Genomic DNA, 25,239 nt, shown 5'->3' with positions numbered 1-25,239 from the left:
ATTTGGTTCCAATCCTAATCATGGGCCTCATCATGGCCTTACATAGTCAGAAGGACTAAGAGAGGAATTATATTTTTTAATTTTTATAAAATTGCTTTCTTGCTTTGAATTTTTATATTAAAAAACTATCTTTTGCACTTCAATTTGAAAGGAATAGTGTGTGACCAATGGGCAGTGAGTTGATTTTTGATTGGGCTGCAAAAAATAAAAACTATATGAAGCTTGATTGCATCAAAGATTTCAAATTACTGGATTGAACAGAAGTTTGCTTTGCTTTATTACAAAGTGCCAATATACTATCAATGTGCTGCCCGATGTGATGACACAACAAAAAAGCAATGCAACCCCAAAAGCCAGTCACGAATGAAGCTGCAAGTATTGCAAAGAAGATGATATCATCCTCCACATTGCTATTATCTTGGTTTTCTTCTACTTCAACAGTTGGATTTGAGTCAGAAGTGCAGGTTTGATCCAATGGCGGCCCATGTAATCCAATATTACCCTCGTAGCTTCTCACATCAAATGTGGCAAATTGGCCTTTGAAATCCGGTGTACATCCGGATAAGTTATTATAAGCAACTAAGAAGACCTCCAAGAAATGTAGTTGAGCCAATTGCCAGGGTATCACACCACTCAACTGATTGTGTGATATATCCAAGCTCTCAATCTGATTGAGTTTTGAGAAAGTTTCAGGAATTGGACCTGTTAGCTGATTGTGTGATAGGTTCAATTGTACAAGTTCATGCAGATTTCCAATTTCTGGTGGGATGTTTCCTGTCAACTTGTTGGCTGACAAATCAATTGCAAACATCAAGAGCAAATGATCTATTCGGTAGGCATATAAGTTGCCTTTGGTGATGAGGTCTACAATCAATAATATCACATTAAAGGAAACCTCCACGATCGTATCGACTGGCAATGAACTAGGATACACAAAGTAATCAACATCGTAAAAATATGCTGAATCAGGTTTCCTGAAGTGCATTTTGCCAAAGCAAGAGGGTATTGATCCTGAAAGATTGTTTTGCGAAAGGTCCAGAACATGTAAAGACTGCAGCTTGCATAACTCAATTGGTATTGGGCCTTCAAGTGAATTTCCACTGAGATCAAGAATCTCCAAAGATAGATGATCTTCTATCTGTCTTGGCAGTTTACCTGAAAGCTGGTTATTGCTGACATCCAATGCTGCAAGGTATGAATTATTGAAATAACCACTTGGAATTGTGCCTGTTATAGCATTCCCAGCAAAGCCGAGAAGCACTTGTTCGGATGATTGGAAGCAACGAGGTAATGACCCGGAGAGCATATTACTTGATAAGTCTAACATGTAAAGATTTGTCAAATTACATATATGATGTGGTACTTGACCATGAAAATGATTTCCTGCGAGGTTAAGGAACATCAGATCAGAAACATTTCCTATACTCTCTGGAATTATGCCCGATAATTGGTTATTGTGGACATCCAATATAGATAATCGCTGTTGTTGTGACAGAAAGCTCCATAATGTTCCAGTAATAAAATTGTTTCCATCCAGACAAATAACTGAAAGAGAAGTACGACTATGATTTGTACCAAGTAGATTCCCATGCAAGTTGTTGTTGGAAAGCTTCAGAAGCGTCAATTCAGTGCAATCGAGCATAAGGCTATTTGGTACTTCACCGGATAAATAATTATTGGACAAATCCAAGTGTTGCAAATTACTCATGTTACCCAATGATGAACGGATATTTCCAGTTAGATGATTCGAGGATAAATTCAGGGCCGTCATATTTGGAAATACCGTGCCGATGTCTGTCGGAATCGATCCATCGAGGAAATTCATAGAGAGATCAACTATGGACATGACTGCATTTGGATGATTCGGGAACTGCACTGCACCCGTTCTTGAGGTATTTCTCAAGTTGAGATATGTTAGTCTGGTAAGATTTTTGAACAACCAGTTGGGAAAATTTCCTTTCAAGTTATTGTGGGAAAGATCAAGATATTCTAACTTGTATTGGGAAGCAAGAAAAGCTGGTCTTGCAAGGGTGCTCGCATCAAGGTTACAATGTGATAAGATGAGGAACCGTAGCTGAAAGGACGGAACAAACTTTCCACCATCCAGATGTATAAATAATTCCGCATTGTCTGACAAGTCCACATATTCAAGGTTTGAAAGATTAGCAAAGGAGGAAAATGAGAAATGCCCATCAAATAGGTTGGAAGAAAGATCTAAATATTGAAGAGAAACCATTTTCTTTAGAGATAAAGGAAGACTTCCATTGAGTTGGTTGTCAGAGAGATCCAACTCACGTAGATTCTGCAGTCCACTAAGCACTGCAAAAAAAAAGAAAATAAAAAAATAAATTTTTTTGCTCGATAATATGAATAAGGTTAGAAAACTTGTGACCCACTACTTGTCTACTTACAATTTTTTTGACTTCGATGAGTCAAATTGGTAACTCAGGTCAATCCTGGATGCTAAATAAATACCATAAAGGAAATACAAAAATAGAATAAATTCAAAAAAGGTGAAAGCTACCCAGTATTCAAGGGAAGTAACATTTAAAAAATATGATGAAATGTTATTCATTTAAATTTTATATGCTTCATTCGCTGGTTCTAGATAACCGACTAAATATAGAGCACGTGATGTGAGCTTACTGGAGTATTTGATAGAATTAATGTTTAAAATTACAAGAAAATGAAACAAGCAAAATGCATGCTTAAATGCTTGATATGATGAAGCCAACACAGAAATATCATTTTATTAAAATTGGGGAACATAAGTTTGGTGAGTTTTCTAATTGGGTCAAGTTAACTAACTCAGGATAGACATAGGCCAAACCTGATTTAGTCACAATCCTGCTCTAAAGCTTTGCAATTGATATGAATTTTGACCCACTAGAATGAAAAAAAATGATTCAGCTTGGCCAAGCCATCGTCAACATGTGTAGGTTTTTTACCTTTCAATATGGGGTACTTTGTGAGCTCAAAGAAAAAATATGTGAAATTCTTAGTTAAAGGAATCAACATTATACCTTGTGAAGGCATTGAACTTGTTAAATTGTTTTGATCCAAATCTAAGGAATTAAGCGAAGATAAATTTTCAAAAGCTATGGGTATCCCTCTTGTGAGCTGATTTTGTCCAAGATCAACCACTCTAAGCTTCTACATTTCTAGAAGGCCTGGAGTATATGGCCATGGATGTAAACAAAGAAGACGATATAAACCATTACACTCAATGTGTTAATAGTGTCATGACAGAGAAATAATTGCAAATTAATGACTCTATAAGCAATTACCTTCCATATTAATTGTGCTATCTAGCCAATTTTGTCTTAAGATTCAGGACACTAAGTGAAAACAAATTTTGAGAGATAATGGAATCATTCCAATCAGACTGTTATAGGTAAGATCAAGAATTTTCAACTTTTTAAATGTTGATATATCTATCAATTATAAAGTCCCCCAAGAAAATGCATCTAAATAAAAAATATTTACAACAAGATGATGGAATATATGTATAGACTAAAAAAATTGAAGAAACAACCTGGATAAGGGAGAGGTTGACATAAACCAAGAAGACAATGTATAACCCATTACACTTAGTATATTAATAGTCTCATGATAGAGAAATAATTGCATCAGAGCCTTTAAGTTATTACCTTGCAAATCAAGTGTGCTGTTTAGCATATTGCCTTGCAAATATAGCATAGTGAGTGAAGATAGATTTTTAAGAGATAGTAGAATTATTCCAGTGAACCTGTTATAGCTGAGATCAAGGACTTTCAACTTTTTAAATCCTGATATATCTACTAAATACAAAGTTTCTTAAACATATAATTTTAAATAACAAATATTTACAACAAGAGAATGGAATATATGTATGGACTAAAATAATTGAAGAAACATGTTAGATAAGGGAGAGACTGACATAAACCAAGAAGACAATATATAACCTATTATACTTAATATGTCAATATTTTTATAATAGAGAAATAATTGCATAGGAGCCTTTAAATTATTACTTTGCATGTTAAATGTGCCATTTAACATGTTGCCCGATAGATATAAGGCACTGAGTGAAGATAAATTTTTTGAGATATAATGGAATAGTTCCACTGAGGCTGTTATAGCTAAGATCAAGGGTTTCCTAACTTTTTGAAGCCTGATATATCTGTCAAACATAAATTTTTTAAGAAAATAAATCTAAATAAAAAAATATCTACAACAAGAGAACGGAACATATGTATAGACCAAAAAAATTGAAGAAACAAGTTGGATAAGGGAGAGGCTGACATAAACTAAGAAGATAATATATAATCCATTATACTTAATGTGTTAATGGTCTCATAATAGAGAAACAATTGCATAGGAGCATTTAAATTATTATCTTGTATGTCAAGTGTGCCATTTAACATGTTGCCCCTTAGATATAGGGCACTGAGTGAAGATAGATTCTTGAGATATAATGGAATAGTTCCAATAAGGCTTTTATAGTCTAGATCAAGTATTTCCAACTTACTGAAGCCTGATATATCAGTCAAATATAAAGTTTCCTAAAAAAATAAATCTAAATAAAAAGTATTTATAACAAGAGGATGAAAAATATGAATAGACTGAAAAATTAAAGAAACAAGCTGGATGAGGGAGAGGTTAACACAAATCAAGAAAACAATATATAACCCATTATACTTAATATGCTAATGGTCTCATAATAAAAAATAATTGCACAGGAGACTTTAAGTTATTACCTTGCATATGAAGTGTGCCATTCAGCATGTTGTCCCCTAAATATAAGGCACTGAGTGAAGATAGATTTTTAAATGATATTGGAATAGTTCCAGTGAGCATGTTATCACTGAGATCAAGGATTTTCAACATTTTGAATCCTGATATATCTATCAAATACAAAGTTTCCAAAAAAAGTGAATCTAAATCAAAAATATTTATAGAAAGATGATGGAAAATATGAATAGATTGAAAAAATTAAAGAAGCATGTTGGATGAGGGATAGGCTAACATAAACTAAGAAGGCAACATTAAAGTCATCATACTCAATGTGTTAATGGTATTATAATAGTGAAATAATTACACAAAAGATTTTAAGCTAATATCTCACACATCAAGTGTGCCATTTAGATAGTTGCCATGCAGATATAGGGCCCTGAGTGAAGATAGCATTTTAAAAGATAAAGGAATAGTTTGAGTGAGCCTATTAAAGGTAAGATCAAGGATTTTCAATTTTCTCAATCCTAATATATCTGTCAAACATAAAGTTTCCAAAAGAAGAGAATTAAAATCAAAAATAGTTACAACAAGAGGCTAGAAAATATGAATAGAATGGAATTGCAGAAACAAGCTTGATGAGAAAGAGGCTGAAATAAAGCAATAAGACAATATAAACAATTATACTCAATGTGTTAATGATCTCATAGTAAAGAAATAATTACAAAGAAGCCTTTAAGTTATTACCTTGCACATTAAAATAAGATGATAGTAAATATGTATACACTTAAAAAATTAGAGAAATAAGTTGGATGAGACAGATGCTGACATAAACCAAGAAGACAATATATAACTCATCATACTCAATGTGCTAATGATGTCGTAAAAAAGAAATAATTATAAAGGAGCTTTTAAGTTATTACCTATTATACTTAATATGTTAATATTTTCATAATAGAGAAATAATTGCATAGGAGCCTTTAAATTATTACCTTGCATGTCAAGTGTGCCATTTAATATGTTGCTTGATAGATATAAGGCACTGAGTGAAGATAAATTCTTGAGATATAATGGAATAGTTCCACTGAAACTGTTATAGCTAAGATCAAGGATTTTCAAATTTCTGAAGCTTGATATATCTATCAAATATAAATTTTTTAAAATAATAAATCTAAATAAAAAATATTTACAACAAGAGAATGGAACATAATGTATAGACTAAAAAAATTAAAGAAACAAGTTGTATAAGGGAGAGGCTGACATAAACCAAGAAGATAATATATAGCCCATTATACTTAATATGTTAATGGTCTCGTAATAGAGAAACAATTGCATAGGGGCCTTTAAGTTATTATCTTGTATGTCAAGTATGCCATTTAACATGTTGTCCCCGTAGATATAAGGTACTAAGTGAAGATAAATTTTTGAGATATAATGGAATAGTTTCATTGAGGCTGTTATAGCTAAGATCAAAGATTTCCATCTTTTTGAAGCCTGATATATCTGTCAAATATAAAATTTTCTAAGAAAATAAATCTAAATAAAAAATATTTACAATAAGTTAATGGAACATATGTATAGACTAAAAAAATTGAAGAAACAAGTTGGATAAGGGAGAGGCTGATATAAACCAAGAAGATAATATATAACCCATTATACTTAATATGTTAATGATCTCATAATAGAGAAACAGTTGCATAGGAGCCTTTAAATTATTACGTTGTATATCGAGTGTGCCATTTAACATGTTGCCCCTTAGATATAGGGCACTGAGTGAAGATATATTTTTTAGATATAATGGAATAGTTCCAATGAGGCTATTGTAGTCTAGATCAAAAATTTTCAACTTGCTGAAGCCCGATATATCTGTCAAATCTAAAGTTTCCTAAAAAAATAAATCTAAATAAAAAGTATTTATAACAAGAGGATGAAAAATATGAAGAGACCGAAAAATTAGAGAAACAAGCTGGATGAGGGAGAGGTTGACACAAACCAAGAAAATAATATATAACCCATTATACTTAATATGCTAATGGTCATATAATAAAAATAATTGCACAAGAGCCTTTAAGTTATTACCTTGCATATGAAGTGTGCCATTCAACATGTTGTCCCCTAAATATAAGGCACTAAGTGAAGATAGATTTTTAAATGATATTGGAATAGTTCCAATGAGCTTGTTATTCCTGAGATCAAGGATTTTCAACTTTTTGAATCCTGATATATCTATGAAATACAAAGTTTTCAAAAAAAGTGAATCTAAATCAAAAATATTTATAGAAAGATGATGGAAAATATGAATAGATGGAAAATATGAATAGATTGAAAAAATTAAAGAAGCATGTTGGATGAGGGATAGACTAACATAAACTAAGAAGGCAACATTAAAGTCATCATACTCAATGTGTTAATGGTATTATAATAGTGAAATAATTACACGGGAGATTTTAAGCTATTATCTCGCACATCAAGTGTGCCATTTAGATAGTTGCTGTGCAGATATAGGGCCTGAGTGAAGATAGCATTTTAAAAGATAAAAGAATAGTTTGAGTGAGCCTATTAAAGCTAAGATCAAGTGTAACACCCAGTCTGTTGGGCCTTAAACCCAAAAGCCCAAAACAAAAAAAAAATTTGAAGAAGACTCCCGCAGGGAGTCTCCTTCTTCCTCCCGACCGGCTCCTAATTGGAGTTGGAAACTTTGCCGAAGAGGAGTCAAACTCCTCCCTCCAGCTCTATTTAAGGGAGAGACCCTTTCTCCCTTCTTCCCACTAAGGAACTCAGAGCGAAACGGTGAGGATCGTTGAAATTTGCTCACGGAAGCCATCACCATGCTCACCTCAATTTCTCGCCGGAGAGGTCACTAGAGCTCGAGGTAAGCCACGATCTCTCTTCCTCTCTTCTCTGTCTTTCTTTCCGTACCTGTGAGCATGATTGCCAACGACTGATGTCACCGAATTTTTTCAGGAAAGAAGTCCCCCGTTCCGACCCTCTCTTTTCCTTGGTTTTCGATGTCGGCGGTCACCACTGACTGCCGGCCTTGGTCCCTTCGAGCCTTGGATGGGTCGCTCTCTTGCCGTCGGCCATCACCATGCCAGCTATGGCCTTGATCGATCGATCAAAAAGGGGGGGGGACCATTCGGTCCCCTGTTTTGCCAAAGAAGACCACGGGAAGAAGAAGGAAGAAAAAAAAGAAAAAGAAAAAGAAAAAAGAAAAGCAAAAAAAGAAAAAAAAAGGGAGACTCTCTCTCTCTTCGATCTAAACCATTATTTTCTCTCTCTAAAATTGAACTTTCTCTCTCTAAAATTTCTCTCTTCCTTTCTTTCTAAGAAGACCTATAGATCTCGTAGGAGGTCATCTTTTCCACCCTAGAGACCTATGACCTCGAATCGATTTAGAGTCTGGGGGAGAAATTTATTAGACTGATCATTAAGTCAGTCATCTTCTTTTATTATGAAATAAAATTTAATCATGATTTAAATATTTTTAATAGGGTTATCTGACTCATTTAAAGAAGATTAAAATGTCTAGGGCGATCGAGGTAAGTAGATCTTATGCTCTTTATTTATTTTTAAATGATCATATTTCTATACAAAGAATTATTATTGATAAAATCATATTTTTCATAAATTAACGATCAGCATATGTGAATTCAAAAATTATATTTTATTATGAGTATTGATTTCATGAATGCATTTTATGAAAATACCATAATTATGAAGCATGAATTTTATTATTTTTTCCATCTATATATACGTATATTTTAAGAAATAAATATAAGAATTTCAAGGGCTCTCAAATAGCTATGAACAAATTCTTTCGGAAAGGTCGACATCTGGAGCTAGCATCCATATGAAACATGGCTCCGCCAATGGGTATAAAGTTGGCACATGAAACAAGAACTGTCGATTAAGAAATATGACCCTATCATGGGTATAATAGTAACCTTAGCACGAATATCTGAGAGCAATATTTCGAAACTTGACATGAATACATGACAAGAATGATTTATAATTCATGATTGTGAAATATACATGATTTTATGCATACATGATTGGTTTATGACTTATTTTATTATATGCTCTATAAAATATTTTATTTTGTATTATCTATTATTTTTTAAATATTGCATTCTCATGAAAAACTTATGCTTGATCCGATAAGGAAGCACAAGTTGTACTTACTGGGCTAGTGTAGCTCATATTCTTTTTATTTTTCTTTTCTTATACAGAGAAAAGAGCTAGGACCGGCAAGAAAAATTAAGGCTTTGGAGATCTGCGATGCAAGCTTGAAAATTGTAGATGAAGTTTAGTTATATGATGATCATGAACTTATAGTAAATAATTATAAATTTTGAGATATGAATTTGTATTTGCTTTCGAATTTAGATGCTCTGAACCAATATTAGTTTAATTATCTGATGAATAAAAGAATTGAATCTTTTTATTTGATAGATTTTAGATGATTATGATGGATTGACTTCGTGTTATCGTGGGCTCCATCCCTCGATAGCATGGTCGTGTTATGTCTCGGATTTGAAGCGTGACAGAATAGTATCAGAGCTTAGGTTATGATCATTGGGGATTATGATACAAGTGATTAGGATATGATAGATAAATATCAGAGCTTAAGTTTAAGATCACTGAGATTATCAAATGATATCAAAACTTTATGTATGATCAAAAGAATGTGATAGAGTGGAGTATGATGGATAATATCAGAGCTTAAGATTATGATCATTAAAGATGTGATAGAATGATTTAAAGTTTAGATTATGATCACTAGAAAATATGATTTAAGTGGTATTTGAGCTCAAGGTTATCATTATTCGAGATTGTAACTTTAGTGATATTTAAACTTGAGACCAAGATCATGAGAAACATGATAGATATAAAAAAAAGATTCAATAATTTGATTTCGAATCAATAGGTATTATGATGAAATTTATACATAAGTGGCATATGATGTCTATAATAGAATTGATGAGTTATATCTTGGATTCCAATTAGTAAGGTTGATCTGAGTATGAGAAGTGTTGACCCTAGAATTAAGTGGGAGATATTGATATGTTATGTTGGATATATTCGATGACATTGGAATGCTAAACTTATATGGATAAAGGATATAATAACTTTACTGATTTTGATGTTAATTTTTTTTTTGCAAAGAAAGGTTAGTTTGGAAGTTGTCTAAATGATTGTAAGGTAAATCGAAGGTTAACTCAAATTAATTCTAGACATATTAGATTCTTGAGGAGTGGTGAAGCTTATATAATAAGTTCAAATATAGAAGGTGGATGAAGGTTTAATTTTGATGCGCTATGCTTAGGAGATAATAATGATGAGAAAATTTAAAATTTTGCCCTAAGTTTTATATGAAATCTGAAAGTTGGATCTATCTTTGATTGATTTAACATACAAAGATATTTTTATTTTTGATAGACTTAGATAATTTGATAAGTTGAGATCAGAGTGCGCAGTAAAAGCATGGTGGTTTTAATATATTAGAAATATTAATCCTTTAAATCAACAAATATTATAGAATACATTAGTTGTAAATAAGGAAGGATTTTATTGATAATGAAAGGATACTATAGATCTTAATCTAATCATAGTCCGATAATTTTTGCAAGTAGGTTATTTTATTGTAGATAATGCCAAGAAGAATCCTAGATATCTCAAACAACATAACTTAGTTTCGAGGATGAAACTTTTTTAAGAAGGGTAGAATGTAACACCCGACCTGTTGGGCCTTAAACCCAAAAGCCCAAAACAAAAAAAAAAGAAAAATTGAAGAAGACTCCCGCAGGGAGTCTCCTTCTTCCTCCCGATCGGCTCCTAATCGGAGTCGAAAACCTTGTCGGGGAGGAGTCAAACTCCTCCCTCCGGCTCTATTTAAGGGGGAGACCCCTTCTCCCTTCTTCCCACCAAGGAACCCAGAGCGAAACGGCGAGGATCGTCGAAATTTACTCACGAAAGCCATCACCATGCTCGCCTCAATTTCTCGTCGGAGAGGTCATTGGAGCTCGAGGTAAGCCATGATCTCTCTTCTTCTCTTCTCTTTCTTTCTTTCCATACCTGTGAGCACGATTGTCGGTGATTGGTGTCACCAGATTTTATCGGGAAAGAAGTCCCCTGTTCTGCCCCTCTCTTTTCCTTGGTTTTCGATGTCGGCGGTCACCACCGACTACCAGCCTTGGTCCCTCCGAGCCTCGGGTGGGTCGCTCTCTTATCGCCGGCCACCACTGTGCCGGCTATGGCCTTAATCGGTCGGTCAAAAAGGGGGGGACCGTTTGATCCCCTGTTTTGCCAAAGAAGACCACGGGAAGAAGAAGGAAGAAAAAGAAAAGAAAAAGAAAAATAAAAGAAAAATAAAAAAAAAGAAAAGAAAAAGAAAAAAAAGAAGACTCTCTCTTCTCTCTCTCTCTTCGATCTAAAACATTACTTTCTCTCTCTAAAATTGGATTTTCTCTCTCTAAAATTTTTTTCTTCTTTTCTTTCTAAGAAGACCTATGGATCTTATAGGAGGTCATCTTTTCCACCCCTAGAGATCTATGATCTCGAATCTATTTAGAGTCTGGGGGAGGGATTTATTAGACTGATCATTAAGTCAGTCAACTTCTTTTATTATGGAATTAAATTTAATCATGATTTAATATTTTTAATAGGGTTATCTGACTCATTTAAAGAAGATTAAAAGGTCTAGGGTGATCGAGGTAAGTAGATCTTATACTTCTTATTTATTTTTAAATGATCATGTTTCTATACAAAGAATTGTTATTGATGAATCATATTTTTTATAAATTAAGAATCAGCATATGTGAAGTCAAAAATCATGTTTTATTATGAGCATTGATTTCAAAAATATATTTTGTAAAAATACCATGATTATGAAGCATGAATTTCATTATTTTTCTCATCTATGTATACATATGTTTTAAGAAAAAATATAAAGATTTCAAAGGTTCTCAGATAGCTATGAATGAATCCCTTCAAAAAGGTCGACATCCGGAGCTATCATCCACATGAAACATGATCCCACCAATGGGTATAAAGTTGGCACACGAAACAAGAACTTTGTTGATTAAGAAACATGGCCCTGTTATGGGTATAATAGTGACCTTAGCACGAATATCTAAGAGCAATATTTCGAAACTTGACATGAATACATGACAAAAATGATTTATGATTTATGATTGTAAAATATACATGATTTTATGCATATATGATTGGTTTATGACTTGTTTTATTATATGCTCTATGAAATATTTTATTTTATATTATCTGTTATTTTCTAAATATTACATTATCATGAAAAACTTATGCTTGATCTGATAAAAAAATGTAAGTTCTACTTATTGGGCTAGTGTAGCTCATATTCTTTTTATTTTTCTTTTCTTATACAGAGAAATAGGGCTAGGATCGATAAAAAAAAATTTAGGTTTTGGAGATCTGCGATGCAAGCTTGAAAATTTTGTAGATGAAGTTTAGTTATATGATAATCACGAACTTATAGTAAATAATTATGAATTTTGAGATATAAATTTGTATTTGCTTTTAGATTTAGATGCTCTGAACCAATATTGGTTTAATTATCTAATTAATAAAAAAACTGAATCTTTTTATTTGATAGATTTTAGATGATTATGATGGATTGGCTTCATGTTATTATTGGCTCCATCCCTCGATAGCATGACCGTGTTATGTCTCGGACTTGGGGCGTGACATCAAGAATTTTTAATTTTCTCAATCCTAATATATCTGTCAAACATAAAATTTTCAAAGGGAGAGAGTTAAAATAAAAAATAGTTACAACAAGAGGCTAGAAAATATGAATAGAATGGAATTGCAGAAACAAGCTTGATGAGGAAGAAGCTGACATAAAGCAATAAGACAATATAAACCATTATACTCAATATGTTAATGATCTCATAATAAAGAAATAATTACAAAGAAGCCTTTAAGTTATTACCTTGCACATTAAAATAAGATGATAGTAAATATGTATGCACTTAAAAAATTGGAGAAATAAGTTGGATGAGATAGATGCTGACATAAACCAAGAAGACAATATATAACTCATCATATTCAATGTGTTAATGATGTCGTAAAAGAGAAATAATTATAAAGGAGCTTTTAAGTTATTACCTTGCACATCAAATGTGCCACTTAGATAGTTTCCTTGTACATAGAGGGCACTAAGTAAAGATTAATTTCTAAAGATAATGGAATAGTTCTAGTGAGCCTGTTATAGCTGAGATTAAGGATTTCTAACTTTTTTAATCCTGATATATTTGTCAATTACAAAGATCCCAAAAGAAGAGAATTAAAATAAAAAATAGTTACGACAAGAGGCTAGAACATATGAATAGAATGAATTGCAAAAACAAGTTGGATGAGGAGAGAGTAACGTAAACCAATAAGATAATATAAACCACTATATTCAATGTGTTAATAGTCTTGTAATACAAAAATAATTGTAGATGACTCAGATAAGTTATTACATTCCCCATTAAGTGTGCCGTTCAGCTTGTTGGATCTTAGATTGAGGACATTGAGTGAAGATAGATTTTTGAGAGTTAATGGAAAAGTTCCAATGAGCCTGTTATAGTTGAGATCAAGAATTTTTAATTTTCTCAATCCTAATATATCTGTCGAACATAAAGTTCCCAAAGAAAGAGAATTAAAATCAAAAATAATTACAGCAAGCGGCTAAAAAATATGAACAGAATGAAATTGCAGAAACAAGTTTGATGAGGAAGAGGCTAACATAAAGCAATAAGATAATATAAACCATCATACTCCATGCATTAATAGTTTCATGCTAGGAAAATAGCTGTAGGTGACTTTGTAAGTTACTACCTTCCCCATGAAGTGTGCCATTCAGCATGTTGAATCTTAGATTTAGGACATTAAGAAATAAGTTGGATGAGAGAAAAGCTAGCTGACCCATCCATGATAACGATCCTATAATTTGATTGTCAGATAAGTTAAGTTGTCGGAGCTCATGAAAGGAAGAAAAAATACTAAAATTCAATCACCATTGCTTAAATTGATCATATTCTACAAGGTTCAAAAGCATAAGCTTCGATAATTGTTTTGTATTGTTGCTACAAATCACTCTCTTCTAGAGGCAGTAGTCCCTCCCTCTTCCCTATGTGAGTGGTGAAGTATAGTTGTTGTGAAGGAGAGAAGATCTAAACTCTAATAGAGCTTCATATTCCTCCAAAGGACACCTAAAGCTAGAGTTGCAGTTGCATGGGACTACAATCAGTAAAGTCCATAACAAAATTGCTAGCCTTGAGTAGATGACAAAGTAGTAGCAATTCCTCATAGTGGGGTGAATATTGTAAGGTAATTATCTGATGCATACTTGCTTCTCATCTCATCCTCGCACCTATCATATAAAAGCATGGAGGTTTGGAAATTTGAGTCTACGTCCAAGTCAACATATTGCTAGGTTGATTGCTTGGCTTCCAATAACGTCATGTTCCATCCCTTAATGCTAAGATTTTGTTTTGGAAAAGGTGATTGGGAGTGAACCCTAACCAGAGAATAATTATTAGAATTGAAAGCGAGTGAAGTGTAATTCACCAAATGGAAGAAACTAGTAAAAAAAAGTAAAAAATTCAAAGACAAGCGAGCAGCTCACAAAAGGTAAAAGAAAGCAATACAAAAACATAAGGAACAATTTCTTATGAGATTCAAAATCCACTCATTAAGGACTTAAGAGGATTTAGTGGTAGAAACTTTTTCTACAAACTGAGACTTTCCGATAAAATCTTCAATTTGCACATGCACTGACTAAATGCACAAACTAGCAAGTCCAAGTCTACATGGAAGAAAAGTGTGCATCATGATCCATGTAGGACTTGTTTTTTGGAGAAAAGCTATTGGGAGCTTTTCCGCTATTGACCAAAATGTTTTCCAAAGAGGATTTGACTCTCGAACAACAAGGGCTCCATGAATGTGGACTCTAGATACCCATAGACCAAATAGTTTATCTTTAACTACTATTCAAGAGGAGTAATTATTTGAATGTACCATGTGAGGATCAAGGAAGAGACAGCTAGAAATCTGTTGGCAAATCTATTATTTGTTGCACTTGATTTCATGGATATTAATTAGGTATTGTATGCCTTCGTTACTTCAGCAACACTTTAAATTGTGATGAACTCTTTTAAAGCCTATTAGTTAGTTCTTACCAAAAAAAAAAGTCTATTAGTTAGTTCTAGTATAAATATGGGAGACCTTAATCTCTCTGCTTAGCCTCTATAAGATGGACATCCGAGGAGGACTACCTTGCTCCTTTGCCTACTTGCTGGTGGATCTAGAAATCAAGAAAAGCTTCATTGAGGTACTCTACTTTAGGATTGTCCGAGTGAATTCTGATAGAGGTTGTATATAATGCCTAGCCCAAAATGAACTGGGTCTGGTCCACTTCACTAGACTGATGTTTAATTCGGATCATGGCCTGGACTTTGGCTTATGGCCTGGCTTGAAAAGGGGCCACTCCTCTTCTCGATCTTCGATGGTTGCTAGGAAAGCTAGCCTCCTGGCCATTTAAGGTTCCCACCACCCCTCAAGAGGATGAGCCAATTCTCCTAATCCTTTGCCTCTTCTCTCTTGGATTCTCAAGATTTCTAATGATCATTGTCATCACTCTGCTTTTGCCAAAATCATGATTTCAAACTTGCCAAAGCCACCTCTTCACCTCTTAGATTCGTCCTCTCCCTACTATCCTCACACAAGGCCGCTACTATGTACTAGCCTGAAATTCCTCGAGAATTTGTTAGATTTCATTTTTCCTATTCCGAACACTTTGCTCCGAGTTTCCAAACCTGTTCCAAAGGCAGAGGCTTTGCCTATTCCATTTCCAGCCAGGGTGCCTCGATGACATCTTCAAATTTGCTTTTTTTTTTTAACCAAGTGTTGAACCAAAACATAAGATGCCTTTGACATGGTCTTGGTCCTTGATAAATCTTCATCTTTCAGACTCTATGTTGCATGTAATTACCATGTTTGTGGCTTCCATGATTAAATCTCGAAAGAGTTTTCTAGTGTACTGGTGAAACATACAGTTTGTTGTTAATTAGAGAAGCAACAATACTTGGTCCATAATAAGCCTTGCGATAAGGTTTATTTGAGCCTTGGCTGATTCACAGCTTTCTCATCTCAATATACATAATCTTTATTAACACAGAAATTTAGACAAGGCTCATGGATGGATGGTCACTAAGGAATTCTGGAAGTAGATTAAGGATGTCCATGCAACGCACATGAGAGTTACAGATAAGAATGTTGGCGACATAAACATGAGAAGTAAACTACAGAGCATGAAGCCAAATGACAATGGATTATTGTGACTGGAAATCGACATTGTTGCAGTAAATGGATTGAGCCTTGAACAACTTGTATGAAGTATTGGGTCAGGATGGGCCAATTTCTAGGCTCCATGATTGTTTGGAAGTTTGCTCGAATCTTCCTTATTTGAATTCAATGGAATCTAATTATTGTATGGCCTAACCTTGGTTGCATTGCCCACCAACCTGTCCGACCTAACAAATCTCAACATTGATTAACACCTGATTTTTATGAAATATTAGTCCAGCTTGGGTCAAATTATAGATATGATGATCAATGAAGATCATATTTGCATCTTCCATGTTTTGACCCAACCCAACCCCAAATTAACAAATGACCTGAAATTGATGGCTCTTTGATTTGACCCATCCAACATCAACCAACCTAACTCACATGGGCATGAGTGTGCATGAGCTTAATATCGGTTGCCATAACCTATGACACTATCATATCAGAATGTCATGTATAAATTGTGGCAATCAATCTAATCATTTTAAAACATCTAGCAAGTGATTTGAGCTTGAGCTCAGTGGTTGCACCCTCTTGTTTGGAAGTGAGGGGTCAAAATGATTTGGACTTGTGTAGCATTATTTTTTAGGACATTATTTCAGAAATTTTTAAGTAAAAAATCCTAGAATTCTAGGTACCTTCTTTTCTCCAATAGTAAGACTTCTCTCCCCTATCTCAAAAATGGACAAAAGAAAAAGAAAAAAAAATCTAGTAAGCAATGATGCACGGCCAGTATTAACCCCAAAAGCAACAGTACATTACAGCATTAGAAAAGGCCCTCACCTTAACAATTATTGACTAGTGTAAGATCATCATAATGGTTATTCACCTCAAATAGTAACATTTCATATTTTTAATATTTAAATAATAATTATATTCAATATAACAGTATTATAGTGAAATATAATAAGAAACCAACAAAATTATCTTTTCCTTCACTTTTTAGTATTATGAGGGTTCATTATACAATGAAGAACGATAACAGCTATCCCTATTTTTAAAAGTAACTCTCATGCTGCATTGAGGACCAACTCAAGGTAGTACCTCTAGACCTTAAACCAAAAATGCTACCTAATTACTAGTCTTCTATGCTAAGTTATGGAAGATACTAATGCGACCCTAAAGTATATTGTCACATCACCGAACTATAGTAGTGATACTTAGATATTTTATTTATTAATTATATTCCTTTTTTAAATCCACAGGTAAAGAAAAAATTAGGTGACCAAAATTGGATTCTAAGAAGGAATACTTAATCATGATTTATGGCTTTGGGACAAACTCTAGAGGCTCTCGGTTAGCTGAAAGCAATGACCATTTGAATCAAATATTTCATTTGATATTCATGAATTGTTTCATCATTGAATTCTACCTCTATCTCTCTCTTTTTTTTTTCTTTAATACTATTTTAGGTTTGAAATCTCTAAAACCCTGAGAAAAAACCATATAGAAAAAATTATCACGAGATTGTTTGGACGGCCACCATGTAAGCATTCATCTGTGATCATACACTGGCATAAATTTGACCTTTATCTAGAATGAAGGAAGTTTTTCTACGATAAGTATAGTGGTTGTGTTTGAATAAACATGGTCGCATGGCAAAAATTCACATGCAACCAGAAGCTTCCCGTTGGAATTTTATTGAGCCAAAGTGGTCACCACCATGCAGCTTCTTCTTGGCCCTGTGTGGTGTTAGGACATCTTTCAAGAAATTATGGTTGAGACTTGTCAAAGACATAGCCAAAGTTCATGCTAACTTGTCTTTTACTCTCCGTGCATGCTTTGAATCGGACCTCTTCAAACTTTTAATAAGGTTTTCAGCCAAAGAATAAGGTGCCTATTGACATGGTCTGGGTCCTTTGGTTTTTTTAGGATTCCAAAACTGACTGATGACTGACTTGGAGTCACCAATGACTTCGATAGGAATGTTATATTTAGTTGTTGGGTCAGTTAAAGCCCATGATGGACATTTTGTACTTAGCCAAATTGTTGGTTCTGGGAAAACCAATTGACTTGTTTTGAGTACACGTACAAAACTTCCACTCAAGCTGACATGTGTATAGCTATGGAAGGATCTATACATGTATGTATATAGTCCCGTAGCAACTATGCACTATATAGATTTTAATTAAATATCTATAGAGGATCAAGAAATTCAAATAATACTATCTAACTATTTTTTTCGAGTAAGATCTTAAATTATTGCAAATGGTATTAAAATGGAAGTAACCTATAGCTCATGTAAATTAGGGGGCATGCAGTACAGATATATTTGGACTGATTATATGCTAATCATAATACTTGTAATTGAATTTATAATACTTATTGGATTTAAATAGATTTAAATCGATGATAATATGAACTCAATATTTGAATCTCAATAATACAGATTGTGTTCTCAATTACATAGCAGTGGATATATATATATATATATATATAGACCCAAAAAATTAATAGGAATTTACATTAAAATAAATATTTAAATAGTTGTAAAACTCTATTCCTATAGTCTAAATAAAAATAAAATTATTTATTTTCTAAATAAAATATATTTTTTTAATTTCTATATCTGTGCCTAATAAAGTGCTCTCTCATGGGATGGTCCTCCGTCAGTGGCTTTCATAGCATCGGAATGGGCCCACATCAAAATCATTATTAACTAGTATTATAAGGTCAACAGGATGGTTATTTACCTCAAATAATAACATTTCATATTTTTAATATTTAAATAAAACTATAGTTTTTATAACAATGTTATAATGAAAAATAATGGGAAAATAATAACATCACTTTTCCCTTCACTTTTTATTAAACACAAAATATTATTTCTAGAGCATACAATAACATTTAGAGAAAATCTTAATATTAGAAATTTAACTTTAAAAATTAATATTTTATTTATGGAAGGTACAAGTAAATAGTAATGAGCATTATTTATATAAATAGATGATTATAAATATAAATCACATATGCACTATAAAGGTAGTTATTTTTCTACATATTGTTATGTATATTACATTAAGTGTTCCAATAAGACTTTTATCTTGAATCCATAAGACCGGTCAATAGAATGGATGGTCAACTCGGCAAGTCTTCAGGAGAACATAGGGGTCTGGTTAGTTGTATTCTAATAGGACTACACCAAGCGGTTGGGAAAAGTATTCACATGGCAAATTACGGTCCATATGAGAGATAATAACCAAGGATAAAAATTAAGGTGTTATAACTGTTAAATAGTCATTCTAACAATTTTTTTAATAGCCCCCTTCCCAGGATTTTGTTATATATATATAATAATAGAGAAAACAATCATTACAACATGATATTTAGTATTATAAGCGTTCATTATATAATAAAACTAACTACCATCCCTGTTTTTTCAGATATTTCTCGTGCTGCTTGAAGACCAACTCAAGAGAGTACTTCTAGATCTTAAGCCGAAAAGCTATCTAATTACTAGCCTTCCATGCTAAGTTATGGAAGACTAAATAACCTGACCCCTAAAGTAAATAGTTACATTAGCCAATCATGATACCTAGAGGAGTTAGACAAATTCTGTTTATTAATTATGTTCTTCTTTTATGTCCATAGGTAGGGAACAAATTAAGTGACCAAAAGTAACTTCTAAGAAGGAATACTTGATTATCATTAATGGCTCTGAGACAGCCTGTAGAGGCCCTAGGTTAGTAGAAAGGGATACCTGCTCTTTTTTTTTTTTTTAAATACCATGTTAGGTTAGAAATCTCTTAAACTCTTTAAAAGACCACCTAGAAAAAGTCATCACGAGAACGTTTGGAAGGCCACCCGATAAGCATTCATCTGTGATCGAACCCCATCATAAATTTCTACCAAAAAAAAATACAAAGTTTCCAAAAAAGAGAATTAAAATAAAAAATAGTTATGATAAGAGACTAGAAAATATGAATAGAACGAAATTGCAGAAACAAATTTGAAGAGGAGGATAACATAATGCAATAAGACAATATAAACCATTATACTCAATATCTTAATAGTCTCATGCTGGGAAAAAAGCAGCAGATGACTTTGTAAGTAATTACCTTCCTTATTAAGTGTACCATTCAGCTGGTTGGATCCTAGATTCAGGATATTAAGTGAAGATAAATTTTTGAGAGATAACGGAATAGTTCCGGTGAGCATGTTGTCGCTTAGATCAAGAATTTCCAACTTTCTCAATCCCGATATATCTGTCAAATATACAATATCCAAAAAAAAAGAATCTAAATCAAAAGTACTATTTACAACAAAAGGATAGAATAGAATGAAATTAAGAAATGCTATCTAATTACTAGTCTTCTATGCTATGTTATGGAAGATCGATATTAATGTGACCCTAAAGTAAATTGTCACATCACCCAACATAGTAGTGCAGTTAGACATTTTATTTATTAATTATCTTCTTTTTTTATATCCATAGATAGAGAAAAACTTAGGTGACCAAAATTGGATTCTAAGAAGGAATACATAATCATGATTTATGGCTCTGAGACAAACTCTAGAGGCTCTAGGTTAGCTGAAAGCAATGACCATTTGGATCTAATATTTCATTTGATATTCATGAATTATTTCATCATTGAATTCTACCTCTATCTCTCTCTCTCTCTCTCTTTTTCTTTAATACTATTTTAGGTTTGAAATCTCTTAAACCCTAAGAAAAAACCATATAGAAAAAATTATCATGAGATTGTTTGGACGGCCACCATGAAAACATTCATCTGTGATCATACATCGGTATAAATTTGACATTTATCTAGAATGAAGGAAGTTTTTCCATGATAAGTATGGTGGTTGTGATTGAATAAACATGGTCGCATGGCAACAATTCACATGCAACCAGAAGCTTCTCGTTGGAATTTTATTGAGCCAAAGTGGTCACCATCGTGCAGCTTCTTCTTGGCCCTGTGTGGTGTTATGACATCTTTCAAGAAATTATGGTTGAGACTTGTCAAAGACATAGCCAAAGTTCATGCTAACTTGTCTTTTACTCTCCGCGCATGCTTTGAATTGGACCTCTTCAAACTTTTAATAAGGTTTTCAGCCAAAGAATAAGGTGCCTATTGACATGGTCTGGGTCCTTTGGTTTTTTCAGGATTCCAAAACTGACTGATGACTGACTTGGAGTCACCAATGACTTCGATAGGAATGTTATATTTAGTTGTTGGGTCAGTTAAAGCCCATGATGGACATTTTGTACTTAGCCAAATTGTTGGTTCCTGGAAAAACCAATTGACTTGTTTTGAGTACACATACAAAACTTCCACTCAAGCTGACATGTGTATAGCTATGGAAGGATCTATACATGTATGTATATAGTCCCGTAGCAACTATGCACTATATAGATTTTAATTAAATATCAAAGAGGATCAAGAAATTCAAATAATACTATCTAACTATTTTTTTCGAGTAAGATCTTAAATTATTGCAAATGGTATTAAAATGGAAGTAACCTATAGCTCATGTAAATTAGGGGGCATGCAGTACAGATATATTTGGACTGATTATATGCTAATCATAATACTTATAATTGAATTTATAATACTTATTGGATTTAAATAGATTTAAATCGATGATAATACGAACTCAATATTTGAATCTCAATAATACAGACTTGTGTTCTCAATTACATAGCAGTGGATATATATATATATATAGACCCAAAAAATTAATAGGAATTTACATTAAAATAAATATTTAAATACTTGTAAAACTCTATTCCTATAGTCTAAATAAAAATAAAATTATTTATTTCTAAATAAAATATATTTTTTTTAATTTCTATATCTGTGCCTAATAAAGTGCTCTCTTCGGGATTGTCCTCCGTCAGTGGCTTTCATAGCATCGGAATGGGCCCACATCAAAATCATTATTAACTAGTATTATAAGGTCATCAGGATGGTTATTTACCTCAAATAATAACATTTCATATTTTTAATATTTAAATAACAACTATAGTTTTTATAACAATGTTATAATGAAAAATAATGGGAAAATAATAACATCACTTTTCCCTTCACTTTTTATTAAACACAAAATATTATTTCTAGAGCATACAATAACATTTAGAGAAAATCTTAATATTAGAAATTTAACTTTAAAAATTAATATTTTATTTATGGAAGGTACAAGTAAATAGTAATGAGCATTATTTATATAAATAGATGATTATAAATATAAATCACATATGCACTATAATGGTAGTTATTTTTCTACATATTGTTATGTATATTACATTAAGTGTTCCAATAAGACTTTTATCTTGAATCCATAAGACAGGTCAATAGAATGGATGGCAGCTCGGCAAGTCTTTGGGAGAACATAGGGGTCTGGTTAGTTGTATTCTAATAGGACTACACCAAGCGGTTGGGTAAAGTATTCACATGGCAAATTACGGTCCATATGAGAGATAATAACCAAGGATAAAAATTAAGTGTTATAACTGTTAAATTGTCATTCTAACAATTTTTTAATAGCCCCCTTCCCAGGGTTTTGTTATATATATATAATAACAAAGAAAACATTCATTACAACATGATATTTAGTATTATAAGCGTTCATTATACAATAAAACTAACTACCATCCCTGTTTTTTCAGATATTTCTCGTGCTGCTGAAGACCGACTCAAGATAGTACTTCTAGATCTTAAGCCGAAAAGCTATCTAATTACTAGCCTTCCATGCTAAGTTGTGGAAGACTAAATAACCTGACCCCTAAAGTAAATAGTTACATTAGCCAATCATGATACCTAGAGGAGTTAGACAAATTCTGTTTATTAATTATGTTCTTCTTTTATGTCCATAGGTAGGGAACAAATTAAGTGACCAAAATTAACTTCTAAGAAGGAATACTTGATTATCATTAATGGCTCTGAGACAACCTGTAGAGGCCCCAGGTTAGTAGAAAGGGATACCTGCTCTTTTTTTTTTTTTAAAAAAACCATGTTAGGTTAGAAATCTCTTAAACTCTTTAAAAGACCACCTAGAAAAAGTCATCACGAGAATGTTTGGAAGGCCACCCGATAAGCATTCATCTGTGATCGAACCCCACATAAATTTCTACCAAAAAAAATACAAAGTTTCCAAAAAAGAGAATTAAAATAAAAATATTATGATAAGAGACTAGAAAATATGAATAGAATGAAATTGCAGAAACAAATTTGAAGAGGAGGATAACATAAGCAATAAGACAATATAAACCATTATACTCAATATTTAATAGTCTCATGCTGGGAAAAAAGCTGCAGATGACTTTGTAAGTAATTACCTTCCTTATTAAGTGTACCATTCAGCTGGTTGTCTTAGATTCAGGATATTAAGTGAAGATAAATTTTTGAGAGATAACGAAATAGTTCCGGTGAGCATGTTGTCGCTTAGATCAAGAATTTCCAACTTTCTCAATCCCGATATATCTGTCAAATATACAATATCCAAAAAAAAAGAATCTAAATCAAAAGTACTATTTACAACAAAAGGATAGAATAGAATGAAATTAAAGAAATGCTATCTAATTACTAGTCTTCTATGCTATGTTATGGAAGATCGATATTAATGTGACCCTAAAGTAAATTGTCACATCACCCAACTATAGTAGTGCAGTTAGACATTTTATTTATTAATTATCTTCTTTTTTTATATCCATAGGTAGAGAAAAACTTAGGTGACCAAAATTGGATTCTAAGAAGGAATACTAATCATGATTTATGGCTCTGAGACAAACTCTAGAGGCTCTAGGTTAGCTGAAAGCAATGACATTTGATCTAATATTTCATTTGATATTCATGAATTATTTCATCATTGAATTCTACCTCTATCTCTTTCTCTCTCTCTCTCTTTTTCTTTAATACTATTTTAGGTTTGAAATCTCTTAAACCCTAAGAAAAAACCATATAGAAAAAATTATCATGAGATTGTTTGGACGGCCACCATGAAAACATTCATCTGTGATCATACACCGGTATAAATTTGACCTTTATCTAGAATGAAGGAAGTTTTTCCACGATAAGTATGTGGTTGTGATTGAATAAACATGGTCGCATGGCAACAATTCACATGCAACCAGAAGCTTCCCGTTGGATTTTATTGAGCCAAAGTGGTCACCACCGTGCAGCTTCTTCTTGGCCCTGTGTGGTGTTATGACGTCTTTCAAGAAATTATGGTTGAGACTTTTCAAAGACGTAGCCAAAGTTCATGCTAACTTGTCTTTTACTCTCCGCGCATGCTTTGAATTTGACCTCTTCAAACTTTTAATAAGGTTTTCAGCCAAAGAATAAGGTGCCTTTGGTTTTTTCAAGATTCCAAAATGATGATGACTGACTTGGAGTCACCAATAACTTCGATAGGAATGTTATATTTAGTTGTTGGGTCAGTTAAAGCCCATGATGGACATTTTGTACTTAGCCAAATTGTTGGTTCCTGGAAAAACCAATTGACTTGTTTTGAGTACACGTACAAAACTTCCACTCAAGCTGACATGTGTATAGCTATGGAAGGATCTATACATGTATGTATATAGTCCGTAGCAACTATGCACTATATAGATTTTAATTAAATATCTATAGAGGTCAAGAAATTCAAATAATACATCTAACTATTTTTTTCGAGTAAATCTTAAATTATTGCAAATGGTATTAAAATGGAAGTAACCTATAGCTCATGTAAATTAGGGGGCATGCAGTACAGATACATTTGGACTGATTATATGCTAATCATATATTGTAATTGAATTTATAATATTATTGGATTTAAATAGATTTAAATCGATGATAATAGAACTCAATATTTGAATCTCAATAATACAGACTTGTGTTCTCAATTACATTGCAGTGGATATATATATATATATATACCCAAAAAATTATAGGAATTTACATTAAAATAAATATTTAAATACTTGTAAAACTCTATTCCTATAGTCTAAATAAAAATAAAATTATTTATTTTCTAAATAAAATATTTTTTTTTAATTTCTATATCTGTGCCTAATAAAGTGCTCTCTACGGGATGGTCCTCCGTCAGTGGCTTTCATAGCATCGAATGGGCCCATATCAAAATCATTATTAACTAGTATTATAAGGTCATCGGATGGTTATTTACCTCAAATAATAACATTTCATATTTTTAATATTTAAATAACAACTGTAG

At 32.6% G+C, this 25,239-nt stretch overlaps 1 pseudogene; it reads right to left on the bottom strand.

Annotated features, from left to right (window-relative positions):
- Positions 1–211: 211 nt before the first annotated feature.
- LOC140854728 (uncharacterized) lies at positions 212–14,044 on the bottom strand (annotated as a pseudogene).
- Positions 14,045–25,239: the final 11,195 nt, after the last annotated feature.

Source organism: Elaeis guineensis, chromosome 1, assembly GCF_000442705.2.
Source record: "Elaeis guineensis isolate ETL-2024a chromosome 1, EG11, whole genome shotgun sequence".
Classification (NCBI taxonomy): domain Eukaryota; kingdom Viridiplantae; phylum Streptophyta; class Magnoliopsida; order Arecales; family Arecaceae; genus Elaeis; species Elaeis guineensis.
This window is presented reverse-complemented; position numbering and strand designations above follow the sequence as displayed.